The sequence below is a fragment of the Glycine max genome, chromosome 17 (assembly GCF_000004515.6).
Source record: "Glycine max cultivar Williams 82 chromosome 17, Glycine_max_v4.0, whole genome shotgun sequence".
Classification (NCBI taxonomy): domain Eukaryota; kingdom Viridiplantae; phylum Streptophyta; class Magnoliopsida; order Fabales; family Fabaceae; genus Glycine; species Glycine max.
In genome coordinates, this window is record NC_038253.2 from 34,605,331 (window position 1) to 34,611,538 (window position 6,208).

The 6,208-nt window shown below is 30.5% G+C and overlaps 1 pseudogene; it reads left to right on the forward strand.

The window, feature by feature from the left end:
* Positions 1-2,104: 2,104 nt before the first annotated feature.
* On the forward strand, positions 2,105-5,886 carry LOC100783777 (DEAD-box ATP-dependent RNA helicase 15-like; annotated as a pseudogene).
* The last annotated feature ends 322 nt before the right edge of the window (positions 5,887-6,208 follow it).

Consider the following 6,208-nt stretch of genomic DNA (forward strand, 5'->3'; position numbering starts at 1 on the left):
GATGCACTTTTGGCTTTTCGCCTCGCCCTCCCGCCAAAGGGTAGGTTGCGACACTACTTTTCAACCATGCAAGAAGCTTGGTAAAACTATAGCAAAACTTACCATGTCATTGGCTCTCAATCAGGTAGCCATCTGCCTGCAACACCTTTTTATACTTGTCATGTATGCCATTGGAAAGGAAGTAATTGATATAGGACCACCCTTTTTTTAGTTTCAAGGGTTTAACAATTTCAGACTCTAATTTTTCTAGTGACCCAGGTGAAATTAATTGATCATCATTAAAAGTATCATATATACATTTTAGAGAACCTATCAGGGACACCGTGTCCATGATAATATCTATAGTCATTTCCATGCTTGCAAAATCCAAGTCCTAAACATAATTAAGCATTTCTAATTTTACAAAATTTTGAAATGCTTTATACAAATACACAAGCACAAGGATACTTTGACAATTTTAAACACATTCTTTAAGGATTGGGCATTTGTTAATGAAATTTATAAAATAACACAATCTTACAAACAATAAATGATACAAATTTCAGTAATTCATCATGTTAATAAGTGCAGGGCAAAATTTATTCTAGACGTTTGATTGATCCTTATCTGGCTCAAAAGAAATTACATCCTAAAGAGAAGGATCGTCATCAATCACCCTTGAGCAAGTCTTGATCACCCACACAATATTGTTAGCAAACTTTTTTTACTTTTTGTCTATATTTATTTCTTTCCCTTCTTGCCCTGCTTCTTCACTATATCTCATGCATAAAAAGAAATCATAGAAACTAGATTCATAACTGACTTTGATTATTGATAATTCCTTTTTTTCATAATCTTGTTTTGGAGAACTATTATGATTTAGTAACTCTTTCAAATCAAATATAAAGGCACAAAAAGGTTTTGTTTTACTTATGATTGGTTTCTTCAATGAGGCTCAAATATGCTCTATAAATTAAATGGCTAAAAGATTATATTGGATTTAGTTGATATTTGTATATTACTTTTATCAGAAAAATGATTATACATTGACTGTGTAAAAATTTTTACACACTCATCCAATCACAACCCAACATGTATGGTAAGTTTGTTGACTTTTGAAATAATTATCATAAAGTAATTAAAAGGGTGATTTGTGATTGGATTACAGTGTAAAACTATTTTACACCGTCAGTGTGTATGCATTAAGCTTTATTTTTATTATAAATAATTAGATGTTGACACATGGATAAATAGTATCCATTGATTAGCATCAATTAGATCTATATAAATGTATTCCTTTTCTAGGAAATCAATCAATAAAAAATGAATGACATTAATATTGTTTCCTTTTTATTTTCTTTATTGCTTTTTGTACGGTCTTTAATGATGTTTTTCTTAGGAGTATAGTATCCTAGTATTCTATTTCCTAGCATTGGTGTTTTCTATGTTCGATCTCCGCCTCTTCCCATGGACAAGGATCATCTCAGATCTTGGTGATTGTCACAACCACGGTCATGACAACTATTGTTATCACTGCCACTACACAACTATCCTGGTGCTCCTCGTTCATGTGTCACTCTTCTGAAACCCTTTTCTTCCTCAACAATGGCTAGGACAATAGCCCTTAATGCCACCATTGTAACAACCGCAAACACCCATGGCAAATCCCTACCACTAACCTCAAGCATATTTATTCTCCAACCCCTTCCAGAACCACCAACATTTCCATTATCCTTCCCAAGACCCTTACCTATTGTTCCAGTGGCCACAACAACTATATCAGTCTTTGCCGTTGCTGCATTACTTGTTTCACCTCCTTCGCTGGACCCTCAACACTGCATTTCGCAGCCGCACACTAGGGATATCCACCAGTTTCATCAGACACCGTTGCCACCTCCAAAAGACCCCTGGTTCTCATTCGACTTCCAATGCCAACCTTTACAGAGCCTTTCCCTCCACCAAAATTAAGTCCCTATTTCCAAACTCATGCTTCTTCATCAGACCCCAACACACCCTTTGTCATTCTCCAACATTTCGCACCCTCACTCACAACTTATATCAATCACTACCGCTACCATCCTTGACCCAACATTCAATAACAAGCATACTTCCAAGGATCTCATCCATGGCTTCTGTGACAATCCAACAACTTGTAAAAGTGAAGCCACTAGAAGAGAAAACAATCTCGATGTACTTTGAACAAGTTGCGACGACACCTACAAAGCTACAACCACTAGTGACACAACCTTTGATTGTGCCAAAAATGCAAGCATCATTTTTCTCAACCTCGCTGAGTGTGGCTTACGGCACAAAGCAGTACACCTTGCCCATGAGGGATTTTCTTCCTACACCTAGCATTTTTCTAATACACCCAACAATGAGAGGGAGAAACCAAAGATACCCTTACATATAACCCCACACGAATTGGCAATCCGTATAGGCTTACGAATTGCTAATCCGTATAGGGTTATGTGTAAAAAATACATTATTAGATCAAAATTAATTATTACAAAATTTATTATGTAAACTTATATGTGTATTAAATATACATTAGAAATTTTAGCGTTATATATAACGATGTTTATTATTTTTTAACATGATTGACCTATTAGCTTAGTTGGTCAAAGCCATGTGCGCAAAAGTCACAGGTTCAAGACTTGCATGGATCATTAATTTTAAATTATTTTGTAAAACATATTTTTAACAATCCGTATGGATGGAGGATTGGGCAATCTGTATGGGCCTATACGGATTGTCAATCCATATAGACCCATACGAATTGGCCTTATGGATTATCAATTCGTATAGACTATACGAAGAAAAGAAAAAATAGGAAGGAACAAAGAAGAAAAAGTTAAAAAAGGTAAAGTTGAAATTTTTAAAAATATGTTAGGTGTAGAAGAAATTTGAATGGTGTAGAAAGAATAACCCTGCCCAGGACCTCCAAAGGCACCTCTGCCACCACATGCATTTTGCAAAACTCTAACAATCAGAGGCCTAATTCTCTCTCATTGGGCCCGTCAAAACTTTTCCATCTCCCAACCACCTTTACCCCTCTCCACGAGCTTGTTAATTTTTGACCCAACACCAGCCCAACTAGTGACTCTGCCTATGGCCTTTTATTAGCAAAATATATTTATCCTTTATTTATTAATCATCGTTCATCCTTAGTCAATAATTTAATTCATGTGTTGATTAAGCATTCTTAGGACCTTGTGAACAAGGTCCAATGTGGGCTTGTGGGTGATGTTAGGATGGACTTTAAGAGGTTCAAATATGCTCTCAAAATTAAATGGGTAAAAGATTATATTGGATATAGTTGATATGTGTATATTATTTTCATTATAAATAATTAGATGTTGACACATGGATAAATAGTATTCATTGACTAGCATCAATGAGTTCTATGTAGATATACTCCTCTTTTAGGAAATCAATCAATAAAAAATGAATGAAATTAATATTGTTTCCCTTTTATCTTCTTTAATGCTTTCTTTAATGATGTTTTTCTTAGGAGTATGGTTGCATAGTATTATGCTTCCTAACATTCAACCTTCTTTTTTTTGTTCATCACCAGTGCAACATGAGTGCATACCTCAAGAAAAATCTGGAATGGGAAAAATGATTGTCTTTGTTCTCTGAACTTTGTAGCAGATTGACCCTGTTGCAAGGCAAGATTATGCTCTTTGCTATGTCATACAAGGGAATTAGCATACCAGGTATATTTTTGGGGCTTAGCATATGAAAAATTATGGAATGTGCTATTCGATTAGCTTTTGATTTACAATATTTGTACAGTGTCTTTCATGTAGATATGTCATGAGTTTGAGAGGTTCAGAACCTACTTGACTGATCTTAAGGTTGGTTTTTTTTTTTTTTATGATGGCATCAAAATTAAAAGTTCACAAGGATCAATTAAAAATGAATGTCCCAATATTGTTGTTGGTACACCTGGAAGAATACTAGGATTGGCTAGGGATAAAGACCTCTCTTTGAAAAATGTAAGACATTGCATTTTAGATGAATGTGATAAGATGTTAGAATCGCTGGGTACGTTCAATTTCTAAACAATCATTCTGATAATTTAAATCATACCTTTGGAGTTTCTATATATGATATTAATTAGTTTGGTTTTCATTGTTTGGATTCTACAGACAAGAGAAAAGATGTTCAACAAATTTTCATGACTCACCATGCTAAGCAAGTTATGATGTTTTCAACAACAATTAATAAGGAGATTCGCTTAATCTGGAAAAAATTTATGCAAGATGTAATGTCCCATGGCCATTACTACTTATTAGAAGTTTTTTCTTAATTTGTGCGTTCCCAAAAAGAATTTATATATTTAGACTAATAATTTATTGGTTCGTAACGATAATTTTTTTACTGAATAAATAAAAAAAATTCAATAAAATTTTTTGGTTAATTATTTTGTTGTGATTCTCGTTGTCACATATACTTTTTAATGTGATATTCATTTTGTGGAGTAATTAATAGTGGAAAATTAATTCATCAATACAGATAACTAGTACCATGTGGTCCAACAGAAACAAAAAAAACATCAGCCACATCTTTAGGATTGAGTTATGACTTATGAGTATGAATATACAATTTTCTTAAATTGGATTAGTCTGCGGCTGCTATTCCTTTTGTATAAAATTGAAAACTCTCGCTAGGCATTTCTATAGCAAATGTCATATAATTCTTCTTTATCTAATTATACTAATCTTTTTCTAAAATTTATTTGTCTAATTTTATAAGTTTTTTTTTAATTTTTAGATGTACTAATTATTTTTTATATATATTTTTACTTAATTATTTTTTTCAAATATTAATAAAAAAATAATTAAGTGAATAAAGATATAAGAAAAGGATAATTATGAAAAGATAATATAATTAATTAACAAATTTAATATGATTAAATAAACTAATTAATTTTAATAAGGGACATGAATTAGTTAAAAAAATCTTATAATTAAAAATGAAAGGGATAGGGGATAGTTATTATAATTTATTGGTAATTTAGCTTCCACATCGATAGAACTTTATCTAATTATAAAAAAATTATTATTAATATTATAAACATTTTAACGGAAAAATGACACATCAAACTAATAGATAATTCTATTAATATAAAAAAATAGATATATTATTAATACATCATACCATAAGTGTAAATTAACAATATCTTCCCTGTATATATAGTTTAAGTTAAAATTATACTTTCTTTAGTTTTGAATATATATATATATATATATATATATATATATATTTCTTGGTATCAAATATAAAAAAATATCTAATTTTATCCTATTCAATATTATTATCTTTAAAATATTCTTAATTTAATTGAAGTTCTAATTTTAATGATTATTTCTTAATATTAATATCAAGTTTTAAGTTTAAAAAAATATTTTTTGATTAAAATTAATGTAATTAAATATGATTAATGAACTTTCATGGTCTAATGTTTTTTTTTCTCCTATATTTGAAACAAAATAAAAAAAAATAATCGCAATGGAGGTATCTTAATAACTATCTATTAATAATTGATATTTTTTTAAAAGATAAGAATTTCGATACTCTATTTGAATAAAATGAGCATTTCATTATTTTTTAAACTAATAGTTTTATATCAAATATTAAACTGAACAATAAAATTATTGACTTTTATCATTCAATTTAAAATTTATATTCTTTAATTTATAATTTTAAAACGATTACATATTCATTTATTTAAAAAAAACGAAGTGGATTTATTATTATTTACAAAGTGGAGAAAGCTTACATTCGACACCAACTTAATTAATGTTTAAAATTAATTCTCCAATAAATACTTCTGCTTTTTTTTTTTTTTTGTGTCTGAATCAGGGAATGAGGGAAATACTAGTAAGAGTTGACTTTTGAAAAGAAAAAAAAAAAACAGTTCAGAGAGAAACAAGACTTTTACATGGTCATTGAGGTGACTTGCATATACTCCTCCCTTTTCCTCAATAAAAAGGAAAATAAATAAATGCAATTAAAAGACAATATATTTTCCCCATGATGCAGGAAGCATTTATTGATTACCAACGACTTGTATCATAACTGCCCCATAATTGTGTCAATTTCTTGTTTATGGTAATGTAGACTTAGTGGCAGCTGGTTGCATATGGTAAATGTAGACCACATGACTTTGATACTAAGAAATTGCCGGGTCCCATTCTCTCTTTAACACGGTATACTACCC